The sequence below is a fragment of the Pelobates fuscus genome, chromosome 10, assembly GCF_036172605.1.
Source record: "Pelobates fuscus isolate aPelFus1 chromosome 10, aPelFus1.pri, whole genome shotgun sequence".
Lineage (NCBI taxonomy): Eukaryota > Metazoa > Chordata > Amphibia > Anura > Pelobatidae > Pelobates > Pelobates fuscus.
The window spans coordinates 27,579,122-27,598,107 of NC_086326.1; positions in this window are offsets into that span (position 1 = coordinate 27,579,122).

Genomic DNA, 18,986 nt, shown 5'->3' on the forward strand with positions numbered 1-18,986 from the left:
CTTATTATTCTTATTATAGCCAAATTTGCCACCCTAACTCCTCCCACAGTTTTTACACTACATAGACAAAAATATACCAAAACGTGCAGATTGTTCCCGATCGGATTGCTATTACTTTGTGGAACGTTTCGCCGAATGGTTCACGGAATATCGTCGTTCTTCTGGCGAAATTTGTCCCATAGGAATGAATGGCAAAGCTAGAGTGGGAGCTGGCAAAAGCTGAAAAATCAGGACATGATTTCTAAACTGCCACTACTCCCTCATTTTCAGGCCCACCTACACAAATCTTATATCAAAACGTTCAGCTATCCCTGCTGCCACTAAAAATGTCAACGGCTAAGCCATAGTCCTGATAGTTTTCACAATATGACCATTTGTTTGCAACTCACGCCTTCCATTGACATTCATTGAAACTCCACTCTGCAAAGCTCACATTTGAAGGGCAATTTCTAAACTGCGACTGTGCCTTCATTGTTAATATCTCAGAGACATACTATGCATCAAAATGTAGGTCTGGGTCTTGTGATTCTCACAATATAAAGCTCTTCACTGTAGGATTTATAGTTTTTAAAATACGACCGTTTGAACATGGCAACCGCAAAAATACTCTGACCTGTGCAAGGCTGCAGCAGCAAGTGATGTCATAGACAGGGCCATTTGCACCTGCTAATGTTTTTATAACTGTATGTTTTAATGTAACTGTGCAACAACGTTGCAATTAAATGTGCTATATAAATAAATAACAGTTACTCCGCCCACTCCAGTTGTATACTACTGGTGGAGGCAAGAACACTTCACACAATTTCCCCAGAAATTGTAGCTTTTCTAGTTATTCTTATTATTCTTATTATAGCCAAATTTGCCACCCTAACTCCTCCCACAGTTTTTACACTACATAGACAAAAATATACCAAAACGTGCAGATTGTTCCCGATCGGATTGCTATTACTTTGTGGAACGTTTCGGTGAATGGTTCACGGAATATCGTCGTTCTTGTGGAGAAATTTGTCCCATAGGAATGAATGGCAAAGCTAGAGTGGGAGCTGGCAAAAGCTGAAAAATCAGGACATGATTTCTAAACTGCCACCACTCCCTCATTTTCAGGCCCACCTACACAAATCTTATATCAAAACGTTCAGCTATCCCTGCTGCCACTAGAAATGTCCACGGCTAAGCCATAGTCCTGAAAGTTTTCACAATATGACCATTTGTTTGCAACTCACGCCTTCCATTGACATTCATTGAAACTCCACTCTGCAAAGCTCACATTTGAAGGGCAATTTCTAAACTGCGACTGTGCCTTCATTGTTAATATCTCAGAGACATACTATACATCAAAATGTAGGTCTGGGTCTTGTGATTCTCACAATATAAAGCTCTTCACTGTAGGATTTATAGTTTTTAAAATACGACCGTTTGAAGATGGCAACCGCCAAAATACTCTGACCTGTGCAAGGCTGCAGCAGCAAGTGATGTCATAGACAAAGCCTTTTGTACACCTGCTAGAGTTTTTATAAATGTATGGTTTAATGTAACTGTGCAACAAAGATGCAATTAAATGTGCTATATAAATGATAACAGTTACTGCGCCCACTCCAGTTGTAGACTACTGGTGGAGGCAAGAACACTTCACACAATTTCCCCAGAAATTGTAGCTTTTCTAGTTATTCTTATTCTTATTATAGCCAAATTTGCCACCCTAACTCCTCCCACAGTTTTTACACTACATAGACAAAAATATACCAAAACGTGCAGATTGTTCCCGATCGGATTGCTATTACTTTGTAGAACATTTCGCCAAATGGTTCACGGAATATCGTCGTTCTTGTGGCAAAATTTGTCCCATAGGAATGAATGGCAAAGCTAGAGTGGGAGCTGGCAAAAGCTGAAAAATCAGGACATGATTTCTAAACTGCCACCACTCCCTCATTTTCAGGCCCACCTACACAAATCTTATATCAAAACGTTCAGCTATCCCTGCTGCCACTAAAAATATCCACAGCTAAGTCGTATTCCTTATAGTTTTCACAATATGACCATTTGTTTGCAACTCACGCAGTCCATTGACATTCATTGAAACTCCACTCTGCAAAGCTCACATTTGAAGGGCAATTTCTAAACTGCGACTGTGCCTTCATTGTTAATATCTCAGAGACATACTATACATCAAAATGTAGGTCTGGGTCTTGTGATTCTCACAATATAAAGCTCTTCACTGTAGGATTTATAGTTTTTAAAATACGACCGTTTGAAGATGGGAACCGCAAAAATACTCTGACCTGTGCAAGGCTGCAGCAGCAAGTGATGTCATAGACAGGGCCTTTTGCACCTGCTAATGGTTTCTATAACTGTATGTTTTAATGTAACTGTGAAGCACTTTGGGCAACAACGTTGCAATTAAATGTGCTATATAAATAAATACTAACAGTTACTCCGCCCACTCCAGTTGTAGACTACTGGTGGAGGCAAGAACACTTCACAATTTCCCCAGAAATTGTAGCTTTTCTAGTTAAGTGTTCTTGCATAGCAAGACCACTTAATGTTATCTCACATATATATTATTAAGTGTTCTTGCATAGCAAGACCACTTAATGTTATCTCACATATATATTATTATTATTAAGTGTTCTTGCATAGCAAGACCACTTAATGTTATCTCACATATATATTATTATTATTATTCTTATTATTCTTATTATAGCCAAATTTGCCACCCTAACTCCTCCCACAGTTTTTACACTACATAGACAAAAATATACCAAAACGTGCAGATTGTTCCCGATCGGATTGCTATTACTTTGTGGAACGTTTCGCCAAATGGTTCACGGAATATCGTCTTTCTTCTGGCGAAATTTGTCCCATAGGAATGAATGGCAAAGCTAGAGTGGGAGCTGTCAAAAGCTGAAAAATCAGGACATGATTTCTAAACTGCCACCACTCCCTCATTTTCAGGCCCACCTACACAAATCTTATATCAAAACGTTCAGCTATCCCTGCTGCCACTAGAAATGTCCACGGCTAAGCCATAGTCCTGATAGTTTTCACAATATGACCATTTGTTTGCAACTCACGCCTTCCATTGACATTCATTGAAACGCCACTCTGCAAAGCTCACATTTGAAGGGCAATTTCTAAACTGCGACTGTGCCTTCCTTGTTAATATCTCAGAGACATACTATACATCAAAATGTAGGTCTGGGTCTTGTGATTCTCACAATATAAAGCTCTTCACTGTAGGATTTATAGTTTTTAAAATACGACCGTTTGAACATGGCAACCGCAAAAATACTCTGACCTGTGCAAGGCTGCAGCAGCAAGTGATGTCATAGACAGGGCCATTTGCACCTGCTAATGTTTTTATAACTGTATGTTTTAATGTAACTGTGCAACAACGTTGCAATTAAATGTGCTATATAAATAAATAACAGTTACTCCGCCCACTCCAGTTGTATACTACTGGTGGAGGCAAGAACACTTCACACAATTTCCCCAGAAATTGTAGCTTTTCTAGTTATTCTTATTATTCTTATTATAGCCAAATTTGCCACCCTAACTCCTCCCACAGTTTTTACACTACATAGACAAAAATATACCAAAACGTGCAGATTGTTCCCGATCGGATTGCTATTACTTTGTGGAACGTTTCGGTGAATGGTTCACGGAATATCGTCGTTCTTGTGGAGAAATTTGTCCCATAGGAATGAATGGCAAAGCTAGAGTGGGAGCTGGCAAAAGCTGAAAAATCAGGACATGATTTCTAAACTGCCACCACTCCCTCATTTTCAGGCCCACCTACACAAATCTTATATCAAAACGTTCAGCTATCCCTGCTGCCACTAGAAATGTCCACGGCTAAGCCATAGTCCTGAAAGTTTTCACAATATGACCATTTGTTTGCAACTCACGCCTTCCATTGACATTCATTGAAACTCCACTCTGCAAAGCTCACATTTGAAGGGCAATATCTAAACTGCGACTGTGCCTTCATTGTTAATATCTCAGAGACATACTATACATCAAAATGTAGGTCTGGGTCTTGTGATTCTCACAATATAAAGCTCTTCACTGTAGGATTTATAGTTTTTAAAATACGACCGTTTGAAGATGGGAACCGCAAAAATACTCTGACCTGTGCAAGGCTGCAGCAGCAAGTGATGTCATAGACAGGGCCTTTTGCACCTGCTAATGGTTTCTATAACTGTATGTTTTAATGTAACTGTGAAGCACTTTGGGCAACAACGTTGCAATTAAATGTGCTATATAAATAAATACTAACAGTTACTCCGCCCACTCCAGTTGTAGACTACTGATGGAGGCAAGAACACTTCACACAATTTCCCCAGAAATTGTAGCTTTTCTAGTTATTATTATTATTCTTATTATAGCCAAATTTGCCACCCTAACTCCTCCCACAGTTTTTACACTACATAGACAAAAATATACCAAAACGTGCAGATTGTTCCCGATCGCGTTGCTATTACTTTGTGGAACGTTTCGCTGAATGGTTCTCGGAATATCGTCATTCTTGTGGCGAAATTTGTCCCATAGGAATGAATGGCAAAGCTAGAGTGGGAGCTGGCAAAAGCTGAAAAATCAGGACATGATTTCTAAACTGCCACTACTCCCTCATTTTCAAGCCCACCTACACAAATCTTATATCAAAACGTTCAGCTATCCCTGCGGCCACTAAAAATTTCCACGGCTAAGCCATAGTCCTGATTGTTTTCGCAATATGACCATTTGTTTGCAACTCACGCAGTCCATTGACATTCATTGAAACGCCACTCTGCAAAGCTCACATTTGAAGGGCAATTTCTAAACTGCGACTGTGCCTTCCTTGTTAATATCTCAGAGACATACTATACATCAAAATGTAGGTCTGGGTCTTGTGATTCTCACAATATAAAGCTCTTCACTGTAGGATTTATAGTTTTTAAAATACGACCGTTTGAACATGGCAACCGCAAAAATACTCTGACCTGTGCAAGGCTGCAGCAGCAAGTGATGTCATAGACAGGGCCATTTGCACCTGCTAATGTTTTTATAACTGTATGTTTTAATGTAACTGTGCAACAACGTTGCAATTAAATGTGCTATATAAATAAATAATAACAGTTACTCCGCCCACTCCAGTTGTATACTACTGGTGGAGGCAAGAACACTTCACAATTTCCCCAGAAATTGTAGCTTTTCTAGTTATTAAGTGTTCTTGCATAGCAAGACCACTTAATGTTATCTCACATATATATATTATTATTATTATTCTTATTATTCTTATTATAGCCAAATTTGCCACCCTAACTCCTCCCACAGTTTTTACACTACATAGACAAAAATATACCAAAACGTGCAGATTGTTCCCGATCGGATTGCTATTACTTTGTGGAACGTTTCACAGAATGGTTCTCGGAATATCGTCGTTCTTCTGGCGAAATTTGTCCCATAGGAATGAATGGCAAAGCTAGAGTGGGAGCTGGCAAAAGCTGAAAAATCAGGACATGATTTCTAAACTGCCACCACTCCCTCATTTTCACGCCCACCTACACAAATCTTATATCAAAACGTTCAGCTATCCCTGCTGCCACTAGAAATGTCCACGGCTAAGCCATAGTCCTGATAGTTTTCACAATATGACCATTTGTTTGCAACTCACGCCTTCCATTGACATTCATTGAAACTCCACTCTGCAAAGCTCACATTTGAAGGGCAATTTCTAAACTGCGACTGTGCCTTCATTGTTAATATCTCAGATACATACTATGCATCAAAATGTAGGTCTGGGTCTTGTGATTCTCACAATATAAAGCTCTTCACTGTAGGATTTATAGTTTTTAAAATACGACCGTTTGAAGATGGCAACCGCCAAAATACTCTGACCTGTGCAAGGCTGCATCAGCAAGTGATGTCATAGACAAAGCCTTTTACACCTGCTAATTTTTTATAACTGTATGTTTTAATGTAACTGTGAAGCACTTTGGGCAACAACATTGCAATTAAATGTGCTATATAAATAAATACTAACAGTTACTCCGCCCACTCTAGTTGTAGACTACTGATGGAGGCAAGAACACTTCACACAATTTCCCCAGAAATTGTAGCTTTTCTAGTTATTAAGTGTTCTTGCATAGCAAGACCACTTAATGTTATCTCACATATATATTATTAAGTGTTCTTGCATAGCAAGACCACTTAATGTTATCTCACATATATATTATTATTATTAAGTGTTCTTGCATAGCAAGACCACTTAATGTTATCTCACATATATATTATTATTATTATTCTTATTATTCTTATTATAGCCAAATTTGCCACCCTAACTCCTCCCACAGTTTTTACACTACATAGACAAAAATATACCAAAACGTGCAGATTGTTCCCGATCGGATTGCTATTACTTTGTGGAACGTTTCGGTGAATGGTTCACGGAATATCGTCGTTCTTGTGGAGAAATTTGTCCCATAGGAATGAATGGCAAAGCTAGAGTGGGAGCTGGCAAAAGCTGAAAAATCAGGACATGATTTCTAAACTGCCACCACTCCCTCATTTTCAGGCCCACCTACACAAATCTTATATCAAAACGTTCAGCTATCCCTGCTGCCACTAGAAATGTCCACGGCTAAGCCATAGTCCTGAAAGTTTTCACAATATGACCATTTGTTTGCAACTCACGCCTTCCATTGACATTCATTGAAACTCCACTCTGCAATGCTCACATTTGAAGGGCAATTTATAAACTGCGACTGTGCCTTCATTGTTAATATCTCAGAGACATACTATACATCAAAAATATAGGTCTGGGTCTTGTGATTCTCACAATATAAAGCTCTTCACTGTAGGATTTATAGTTTTTAAAATACGACCGTTTGAAGATGGCAACCGCCAAAATACTCTGACCTGTGCAAGGCTGCAGCAGCAAGTGATGTCATAGACAAAGCCTTTTACACCTGCTAATTTTTTATAACTGTATGTTTTAATGTAACTGTGAAGCACTTTGGGCAACAACATTGCAATTAAATGTGCTATATAAATAAATACTAACAGTTACTCCGCCCACTCCAGTTGTAGACTACTGATGGAGGCAAGAACACTTCACACAATTTCCCCAGAAATTGTAGCTTTTCTAGTTATTATTATTATTCTTATTATAGCCAAATTTGCCACCCTAACTCCTCCCACAGTTTTTACACTACATAGACAAAAATATACCAAAACGTGCAGATTGTTCCCGATCGCGTTGCTATTACTTTGTGGAACGTTTCGCTGAATGGTTCTCGGAATATCGTCATTCTTGTGGCGAAATTTGTCCCATAGGAATGAATGGCAAAGCTAGAGTGGGAGCTGGCAAAAGCTGAAAAATCAGGACATGATTTCTAAACTGCCACTACTCCCTCATTTTCAAGCCCACCTACACAAATCTTATATCAAAACGTTCAGCTATCCCTGCGGCCACTAAAAATGTCCACGGCTAAGCCATAGTCCTGATTGTTTTCGCAATATGACCATTTGTTTGCAACTCACGCAGTCCATTGACATTCATTGAAACGCCACTCTGCAAAGCTCACATTTGAAGGGCAATTTCTAAACTGCGACTGTGCCTTCCTTGTTAATATCTCAGAGACATACTATACATCAAAATGTAGGTCTGGGTCTTGTGATTCTCACAATATAAAGCTCTTCACTGTAGGATTTATAGTTTTTAAAATACGACCGTTTGAAGATGGCAACCGCAAAAATACTCTGACCTGTGCAAGGCTGCAGCAGCAAGTGATGTCATAGACAGGGCCATTTGCACCTGCTAATGTTTTTATAACTGTATGTTTTAATGTAACTGTGCAACAACGTTGCAATTAAATGTGCTATATAAATAAATAATAACAGTTACTCCGCCCACTCCAGTTGTATACTACTGGTGGAGGCAAGAACACTTCACAATTTCCCCAGAAATTGTAGCTTTTCTAGTTATTAAGTGTTCTTGCATAGCAAGACCACTTAATGTTATCTCACATATATATTATTATTATTAAGTGTTCTTGCATAGCAAGACCACTTAATGTTATCTCACATATATATTATTATTATTATTCTTATTATTCTTATTATAGCCAAATTTGCCACCCTAACTCCTCCCACAGTTTTTACACTACATAGACAAAAATATACCAAAACGTGCAGATTGTTCCCGATCGGATTGCTATTACTTTGTGGAACGTTTCGCCGAATGGTTCACGGAATATCGTCTTTCTTCTGGCGAAATTTGTCCCATAGGAATGAATGGCAAAGCTAGAGTGGGAGCTGTCAAAAGCTGAAAAATCAGGACATGATTTCTAAACTGCCACCACTCCCTCATTTTCAGGCCCACCTACACAAATCTTATATCAAAACGTTCAGCTATCCCTGCTGCCACTAGAAATGTCCACGGCTAAGCCATAGTCCTGATAGTTTTCACAATATGACCATTTGTTTGCAACTCACGCCTTCCATTGACATTCATTGAAACTCCACTCTGCAAAGCTCACATTTGAAGGGCAATTTCTAAACTGCGACTGTGCCTTCATTGTTAATATCTCAGAGACATACTATGCATCAAAATGTAGGTCTGGGTCTTGTGATTCTCACAATATAAAGCTCTTCACTGTAGGATTTATAGTTTTTAAAATACGACCGTTTGAAGATGGCAACCGCAAAAATACTCTGACCTGTGCAAGGCTGCAGCAGCAAGTGATGTCATAGACAAAGCCTTTTACACCTGCTAATTTTTTATAACTGTATGTTTTAATGTAACTGTGAAGCACTTTGGGCAACAACATTGCAATTAAATGTGCTATATAAATAAATACTAACAGTTACTCCGCCCACTCTAGTTGTAGACTACTTATGGAGGCAAGAACACTTCACACAATTTCCCCAGAAATTGTAGCTTTTCTAGTTATTCTTATTATTCTTATTATAGCCAAATTTGCCACCCTAACTCCTCCCACAGTTTTTACACTACATAGACAAAAATATACCAAAACGTGCAGATTGTTCCCGATCGGATTGCTATTACTTTGTGGAACGTTTCACAGAATGGTTCTCGGAATATCGTCGTTCTTCTGGCGAAATTTGTCCCATAGGAATGAATGGCAAAGCTAGAGTGGGAGCTGGCAAAAGCTGAAAAATCAGGACATGATTTCTAAACTGCCACCACTCCCTCATTTTCACGCCCACCTACACAAATCTTATATCAAAACGTTCAGCTATCCCTGCTGCCACTAGAAATGTCCACGGCTAAGCCATTGTCCTGATAGTTTTCACAATATGACCATTTGTTTGCAACTCACGCCTTCCATTGACATTCATTGAAACTCCACTCTGCAAAGCTCACATTTGAAGGGCAATTTCTAAACTGCGACTGTGCCTTCATTGTTAATATCTCAGATACATACTATGCATCAAAATGTAGGTCTGGGTCTTGTGATTCTCACAATATAAAGCTCTTCACTGTAGGATTTATAGTTTTTAAAATACGACCGTTTGAAGATGGCAACCGCCAAAATACTCTGACCTGTGCAAGGCTGCATCAGCAAGTGATGTCATAGACAAAGCCTTTTACACCTGCTAATTTTTTATAACTGTATGTTTTAATGTAACTGTGAAGCACTTTGGGCAACAACATTGCAATTAAATGTGCTATATAAATAAATACTAACAGTTACTCCGCCCACTCTAGTTGTAGACTACTGATGGAGGCAAGAACACTTCACACAATTTCCCCAGAAATTGTAGCTTTTCTAGTTATTAAGTGTTCTTGCATAGCAAGACCACTTAATGTTATCTCACATATATATTATTAAGTGTTCTTGCATAGCAAGACCACTTAATGTTATCTCACATATATATTATTATTATTATTCTTATTATTCTTATTATAGCCAAATTTGCCACCCTAACTCCTCCCACAGTTTTTACACTACATAGACAAAAATATACCAAAACGTGCAGATTGTTCCCGATCGGATTGCTATTACTTTGTGGAACGTTTCGCCGAATGGTTCACGGAATATCGTCGTTCTTCTGGCGAAATTTGTCCCATAGGAATGAATGGCAAAGCTAGAGTGGGAGCTGTCAAAAGCTGAAAAATCAGGACATGATTTCTAAACTGCCACCACTCCCTATTTTTCAGGCCCACCTACACAAATCTTATATCAAAACGTTCAGCTATCCCTGCTGCCACTAAAAATGTCCACAGCTAAGTCGTATTCCTTATAGTTTTCACAATATGACCATTTGTTTGCAACTCACGCAGTCCATTGATATTCATTGAAACTCCACTCTGCAAAGCTCACATTTGAAGGGCAATTTCTAAACTGCGACTGTGCCTTCATTGTTAATATCTCAGAGACATACTATACATCAAAATGTAGGTCTGGGTCTTGTGATTCTCACAATATAAAGCTCTTCACTGTAGGATTTATAGTTTTTAAAATACGACCGTTTGAACATGGCAACCGCAAAAATACTCTGACCTGTGCAAGGCTGCAGCAGCAAGTGATGTCATAGACAGGGCCATTTGCACCTGCTAATGTTTTTATAACTGTATGTTTTAATGTAACTGTGCAACAACGTTGCAATTAAATGTGCTATATAAATAAATAATAACAGTTACTCCGCCCACTCCAGTTGTATACTACTGGTGGAGGCAAGAACACTTCACAATTTCCCCAGAAATTGTAGCTTTTCTAGTTATTAAGTGTTCTTGCATAGCAAGACCACTTAATGTTATCTCACATATATATTATTATTATTATTCTTATTATTCTTATTATAGCCAAATTTGCCACCCTAACTCCTCCCACAGTTTTTACACTACATAGACAAAAATATACCAAAACGTGCAGATTGTTCCCGATCGGATTGCTATTACTTTGTGGAACGTTTCGGTGAATGGTTCACGGAATATCGTCGTTCTTGTGGAGAAATTTGTCCCATAGGAATGAATGGCAAAGCTAGAGTGGGAGCTGGCAAAAGCTGAAAAATCAGGACATGATTTCTAAACTGCCACCACTCCCTCATTTTCAGGCCCACCTACACAAATCTTATATCAAAACGTTCAGCTATCCCTGCTGCCACTAGAAATGTCCACGGCTAAGCCATAGTCCTGAAAGTTTTCACAATATGACCATTTGTTTGCAACTCACGCCTTCCATTGACATTCATTGAAACTCCACTCTGCAATGCTCACATTTGAAGGGCAATTTATAAACTGCGACTGTGCCTTCATTGTTAATATCTCAGAGACATACTATACATCAAAAATATAGGTCTGGGTCTTGTGATTCTCACAATATAAAGCTCTTCACTGTAGGATTTATAGTTTTTAAAATACGACCGTTTGAAGATGGCAACCGCCAAAATACTCTGACCTGTGCAAGGCTGCAGCAGCAAGTGATGTCATAGACAAAGCCTTTTACACCTGCTAATTTTTTATAACTGTATGTTTTAATGTAACTGTGAAGCACTTTGGGCAACAACATTGCAATTAAATGTGCTATATAAATAAATACTAACAGTTACTCCGCCCACTCCAGTTGTAGACTACTGATGGAGGCAAGAACACTTCACACAATTTCCCCAGAAATTGTAGCTTTTCTAGTTATTATTATTATTCTTATTATAGCCAAATTTGCCACCCTAACTCCTCCCACAGTTTTTACACTACATAGACAAAAATATACCAAAACGTGCAGATTGTTCCCGATCGCGTTGCTATTACTTTGTGGAACGTTTCGCTGAATGGTTCTCGGAATATCGTCATTCTTGTGGCGAAATTTGTCCCATAGGAATGAATGGCAAAGCTAGAGTGGGAGCTGGCAAAAGCTGAAAAATCAGGACATGATTTCTAAACTGCCACTACTCCCTCATTTTCAAGCCCACCTACACAAATCTTATATCAAAACGTTCAGCTATCCCTGCGGCCACTAAAAATGTCCACGGCTAAGCCATAGTCCTGATTGTTTTCGCAATATGACCATTTGTTTGCAACTCACGCAGTCCATTGACATTCATTGAAACGCCACTCTGCAAAGCTCACATTTGAAGGGCAATTTCTAAACTGCGACTGTGCCTTCCTTGTTAATATCTCAGAGACATACTATACATCAAAATGTAGGTCTGGGTCTTGTGATTCTCACAATATAAAGCTCTTCACTGTAGGATTTATAGTTTTTAAAATACGACCGTTTGAAGATGGCAACCGCAAAAATACTCTGACCTGTGCAAGGCTGCAGCAGCAAGTGATGTCATAGACAGGGCCATTTGCACCTGCTAATGTTTTTATAACTGTATGTTTTAATGTAACTGTGCAACAACGTTGCAATTAAATGTGCTATATAAATAAATAATAACAGTTACTCCGCCCACTCCAGTTGTATACTACTGGTGGAGGCAAGAACACTTCACAATTTCCCCAGAAATTGTAGCTTTTCTAGTTATTAAGTGTTCTTGCATAGCAAGACCACTTAATGTTATCTCACATATATATTATTATTATTAAGTGTTCTTGCATAGCAAGACCACTTAATGTTATCTCACATATATATTATTATTATTATTCTTATTATTCTTATTATAGCCAAATTTGCCACCCTAACTCCTCCCACAGTTTTTACACTACATAGACAAAAATATACCAAAACGTGCAGATTGTTCCCGATCGGATTGCTATTACTTTGTGGAACGTTTCGCCGAATGGTTCACGGAATATCGTCTTTCTTCTGGCGAAATTTGTCCCATAGGAATGAATGGCAAAGCTAGAGTGGGAGCTGTCAAAAGCTGAAAAATCAGGACATGATTTCTAAACTGCCACCACTCCCTCATTTTCAGGCCCACCTACACAAATCTTATATCAAAACGTTCAGCTATCCCTGCTGCCACTAGAAATGTCCACGGCTAAGCCATAGTCCTGATAGTTTTCACAATATGACCATTTGTTTGCAACTCACGCCTTCCATTGACATTCATTGAAACTCCACTCTGCAAAGCTCACATTTGAAGGGCAATTTCTAAACTGCGACTGTGCCTTCATTGTTAATATCTCAGAGACATACTATGCATCAAAATGTAGGTCTGGGTCTTGTGATTCTCACAATATAAAGCTCTTCACTGTAGGATTTATAGTTTTTAAAATACGACCGTTTGAAGATGGCAACCGCAAAAATACTCTGACCTGTGCAAGGCTGCAGCAGCAAGTGATGTCATAGACAAAGCCTTTTACACCTGCTAATTTTTTATAACTGTATGTTTTAATGTAACTGTGAAGCACTTTGGGCAACAACATTGCAATTAAATGTGCTATATAAATAAATACTAACAGTTACTCCGCCCACTCTAGTTGTAGACTACTTATGGAGGCAAGAACACTTCACACAATTTCCCCAGAAATTGTGGCTTTTCTAGTTATTCTTATTATTCTTATTATAGCCAAATTTGCCACCCTAACTCCTCCCACAGTTTTTACACTACATAGACAAAAATATACCAAAACGTGCAGATTGTTCCCGATCGGATTGCTATTACTTTGTGGAACGTTTCACAGAATGGTTCTCGGAATATCGTCGTTCTTCTGGCGAAATTTGTCCCATAGGAATGAATGGCAAAGCTAGAGTGGGAGCTGGCAAAAGCTGAAAAATCAGGACATGATTTCTAAACTGCCACCACTCCCTCATTTTCACGCCCACCTACACAAATCTTATATCAAAACGTTCAGCTATCCCTGCTGCCACTAGAAATGTCCACGGCTAAGCCATTGTCCTGATAGTTTTCACAATATGACCATTTGTTTGCAACTCACGCCTTCCATTGACATTCATTGAAACTCCACTCTGCAAAGCTCACATTTGAAGGGCAATTTCTAAACTGCGACTGTGCCTTCATTGTTAATATCTCAGATACATACTATGCATCAAAATGTAGGTCTGGGTCTTGTGATTCTCACAATATAAAGCTCTTCACTGTAGGATTTATAGTTTTTAAAATACGACCGTTTGAAGATGGCAACCGCCAAAATACTCTGACCTGTGCAAGGCTGCATCAGCAAGTGATGTCATAGACAAAGCCTTTTACACCTGCTAATTTTTTATAACTGTATGTTTTAATGTAACTGTGAAGCACTTTGGGCAACAACATTGCAATTAAATGTGCTATATAAATAAATACTAACAGTTACTCCGCCCACTCTAGTTGTAGACTACTGATGGAGGCAAGAACACTTCACACAATTTCCCCAGAAATTGTAGCTTTTCTAGTTATTAAGTGTTCTTGCATAGCAAGACCACTTAATGTTATCTCACATATATATTATTAAGTGTTCTTGCATAGCAAGACCACTTAATGTTATCTCACATATATATTATTATTATTATTCTTATTATTCTTATTATAGCCAAATTTGCCACCCTAACTCCTCCCACAGTTTTTACACTACATAGACAAAAATATACCAAAACGTGCAGATTGTTCCCGATCGGATTGCTATTACTTTGTGGAACGTTTCGCCGAATGGTTCACGGAATATCGTCGTTCTTCTGGCGAAATTTGTCCCATAGGAATGAATGGCAAAGCTAGAGTGGGAGCTGTCAAAAGCTGAAAAATCAGGACATGATTTCTAAACTGCCACCACTCCCTCATTTTCAGGCCCACCTACACAAATCTTATATCAAAACGTTCAGCTATCCCTGCTGCCACTAAAAATGTCCACAGCTAAGTCGTATTCCTTATAGTTTTCACAATATGACCATTTGTTTGCAACTCACGCAGTCCATTGATATTCATTGAAACTCCACTCTGCAAAGCTCACATTTGAAGGGCAATTTCTAAACTGCGACTGTGCCTTCATTGTTAATATCTCAGAGACATACTATACATCAAAATGTAGGTCTGGGTCTTGTGATTCTCACAATATAAAGCTCTTCACTGTAGGATTTATAGTTTTTAAAATACGACCGTTTGAACATGGCAACCGCAAAAATACTCTGACCTGTGCAAGGCTGCAGCAGCAAGTGATGTCATAGACAGGGCCATTTGCACCTGCTAATGTTTTTATAACTGTATGTTTTAATGTAACTGTGCAACAACGTTGCAATTAAATGTGCTATATAAATAAATAATAACAGTTACTCCGCCCACTCCAGTTGTATACTACTGGTGGAGGCAAGAACACTTCACAATTTCCCCAGAAATTGTAGCTTTTCTAGTTATTAAGTGTTCTTGCATAGCAAGACCACTTAATGTTATCTCACATATATATTATTATTATTATTCTTATTATTCTTATTATAGCCAAATTTGCCACCCTAACTCCTCCCACAGTTTTTAAACTACATAGACAAAAATATACCAAAACGTGCAGATTGTTCCCGATCGGATTGCTATTACTTTGTGGAACGTTTCACAGAATGGTTCTCGGAATATCGTCGTTCTTCTGGCGAAATTTGTCCCATAGGAATGAATGGCAAAGCTAGAGTGGGAGCTGGCAAAAGCTGAAAAATCAGGACATGATTTCTAAACTGCCACCACTCCCTCATTTTCACGCCCACCTACACAAATCTTATATCAAAACGTTCAGCTATCCCTGCTGCCACTAGAAATGTCCACGGCTAAGCCATAGTCCTGATAGTTTTCACAATATGACCATTTGTTTGCAACTCACGCCTTCCATTGACATTCATTGAAACTCCACTCTGCAAAGCTCACATTTGAAGGGCAATTTCTAAACTGCGACTGTGCCTTCATTGTTAATATCTCAGATACATACTATGCATCAAAATGTAGGTCTGGGTCTTGTGATTCTCACAATATAAAGCTCTTCACTGTAGGATTTATAGTTTTTAAAATACGACCGTTTGAAGATGGCAACCGCCAAAATACTCTGACCTGTGCAAGGCTGCATCAGCAAGTGATGTCATAGACAAAGCCTTTTACACCTGCTAATTTTTTATAACTGTATGTTTTAATGTAACTGTGAAGCACTTTGGGCAACAACATTGCAATTAAATGTGCTATATAAATAAATACTAACAGTTACTCCGCCCACTCTAGTTGTAGACTACTGATGGAGGCAAGAACACTTCACACAATTTCCCCAGAAATTGTAGCTTTTCTAGTTATTAAGTGTTCTTGCATAGCAAGACCACTTAATGTTATCTCACATATATATTATTAAGTGTTCTTGCATAGCAAGACCACTTAATGTTATCTCACATATATATTATTATTATTAAGTGTTCTTGCATAGCAAGACCACTTAATGTTATCTCACATATATATTATTATTATTATTCTTATTATTCTTATTATAGCCAAATTTGCCACCCTAACTCCTCCCACAGTTTTTACACTGCATAGACAAAAATATACCAAAACGTGCAGATTGTTCCCGATCGGATTGCTATTACTTTGTGGAACGTTTCGCCGAATGGTTCACGGAATATCGTCGTTCTTCTGGCGAAATTTGTCCCATAGGAATGAATGGCAAAGCTAGAGTGGGAGCTGTCAAAAGCTGAAAAATCAGGACATGATTTCTAAACTGCCACCACTCCCTCATTTTCAGGCCCACCTACACAAATCTTATATCAAAACGTTCAGCTATCCCTGCTGCCACTAGAAATGTCCACGGCTAAGCCATAGTCCTGATAGTTTTCACAATATGACCATTTGTTTGCAACTCACGCCTTCCATTGACATTCATTGAAACTCCACTCTGCAAAGCTCACATTTGAAGGGCAATTTCTAAACTGCGACTGTGCCTTCATTGTTAATATCTCAGAGACATACTATGCATCAAAATGTAGGTCTGGGTCTTGTGATTCTCACAATATAAAGCTCTTCACTGTAGGATTTATAGTTTTTAAAATACGACCTTCTGAAGATGGCAACCGCCAAAATACTCTGATCTGTGCAAGGCTGCAGCAGCAAGTGATGTCATAGACAAAGCCTTTTACACCTGCTAATGTTTTTATAACTGTATGTTTTAATGTAACTGTGCAACAACGTTGCAATTAAATGTGCTATATAAATAAATAACAGTTACTCCGCCCACTCCAGTTGTATACTACTGGTGGAGGCAAGAACACTTCACACAATTTCCCCAGAAATTGTAGCTTTTCTAGTTATTAAGTGTTCTTGCATAGCAAGACCACTTAATGTTATCTCACATATATATTATTATTATTATTCTTATTATTCTTATTATAGCCAAATTTGCCACCCTAACTCCTCCCACAGTTTTTACACTACATAGACAAAAATATACCAAAACGTGCAGATTGTTCCCGATCGGATTGCTATTACTTTGTAGAACGTTTCGCCGAATGGTTCACGGAATATCGTCGTTCTTGTGGCGAAATTTGTCCCATAGGAATGAATGGCAAAGCTAGAGTGGGAGCTGGCAAAAGCTGAAAAATCAGGACATGATTTCTAAACTGCCACCACTCCCTCATTTTCAGGCCCACCTACACAAATCTTATATCAAAACGTTCAGCTATCCCTGCTGCCACTAGAAATGTCCACGGCTAAGCCATAGTCCTGATAGTTTTCACAATATGACCATTTGTTTGCAACTCACGCCTTCCATTGACATTCATTGAAACTCCACTCTGCAAAGCTCACATTTGAAGGGCAATTTCTAAACTGCGACTGTGCCTTCATTGTTAATATCTCAGAGACATACTATGCATCAAAATGTAGGTCTGGGTCTTGTGATTCTCACAATATAAAGCTCTTCACTGTAGGAATTATAGTTTTTAAAATACGACCGTTTGAAGATGGCAACCGCCAAAATACTCTGACCTGTGCAAGGCTGCAGCAGCAAGTGATGTCATAGACAAAGCCTTTTACACCTGCTAATTTTTTATAACTGTATGTTTTAATGTAACTGTGAAGCACTTTGGGCAACAACATTGCAATTAAATGTGCTATATAAATAAATACTAACAGTTACTCCGCCCACTCTAGTTGTAGACTACTGATGGAGGCAAGAACACTTCACACAATTTCCCCAGAAATTGTAGCTTTTCTAGTTATTAAGTGTTCTTGCATAGCAAGACCACTTAATGTTATCTCACATATATATTATTAAGTGCTCTTGCATAGCAAGACCACTTAATGTTATCTCACATATATATTATTATTATTATTCTTATTATTCTTATTATAGCCAAATTTGCCACCCTAACTCCTCCCACAGTTTTTACACTACATAGACAAAAATATACCAAAACGTGCAGATTGTTCCCGATCGGATTGCTATTACTTTGTGGAACGTTTCGCCGAATGGTTCACGGAATATCGTCGTTCTTCTGGCGAAATTTGTCCCATAGGAATGAATGGCAAAGCTAGAGTGGGAGCTGTCAAAAGCTGAAAAATCAGGACATGATTTCTAAACTGCCACCACTCCCTCATTTTCAGGCCCACCTACACAAATCTTATATCAAAACGTTCAGCTATCCCTGCTGCCACTAGAAATGTCCACGGCTAAGCCATAGTCCTGATAGTTTTCACAATATGACCATTTGTTTGCAACTCACGCCTTCCATTGACATTCATTGAAACGCCACTCTGCAAAGCTCACATTTGAAGGGCAATTTCTAAACTGCGACTGTGCCTTCCTTGTTAATATCTCAGAGACATACTATACATCAAAATGTAGGTCTGGGTCTTGTGATTCTCACAATATAAAGCTCTTCACTGTAGGATTTATAGTTTTTAAAATACGACCGTTTGAACATGGCAACCGCAAAAATACTCTGACCTGTGCAAGGCTGCAGCAGCAAGTGATGTCATAGACAGGGCCATTTGCACCTGCTAATGTTTTTATAACTGTATGTTTTAATGTAACTGTGCAACAACGTTGCAATTAAATGTGCTATATAAATAAATAACAGTTACTCCGCCCACTCCAGTTGTATACTACTGGTGGAGGCAAGAACACTTCACACAATTTCCCCAGA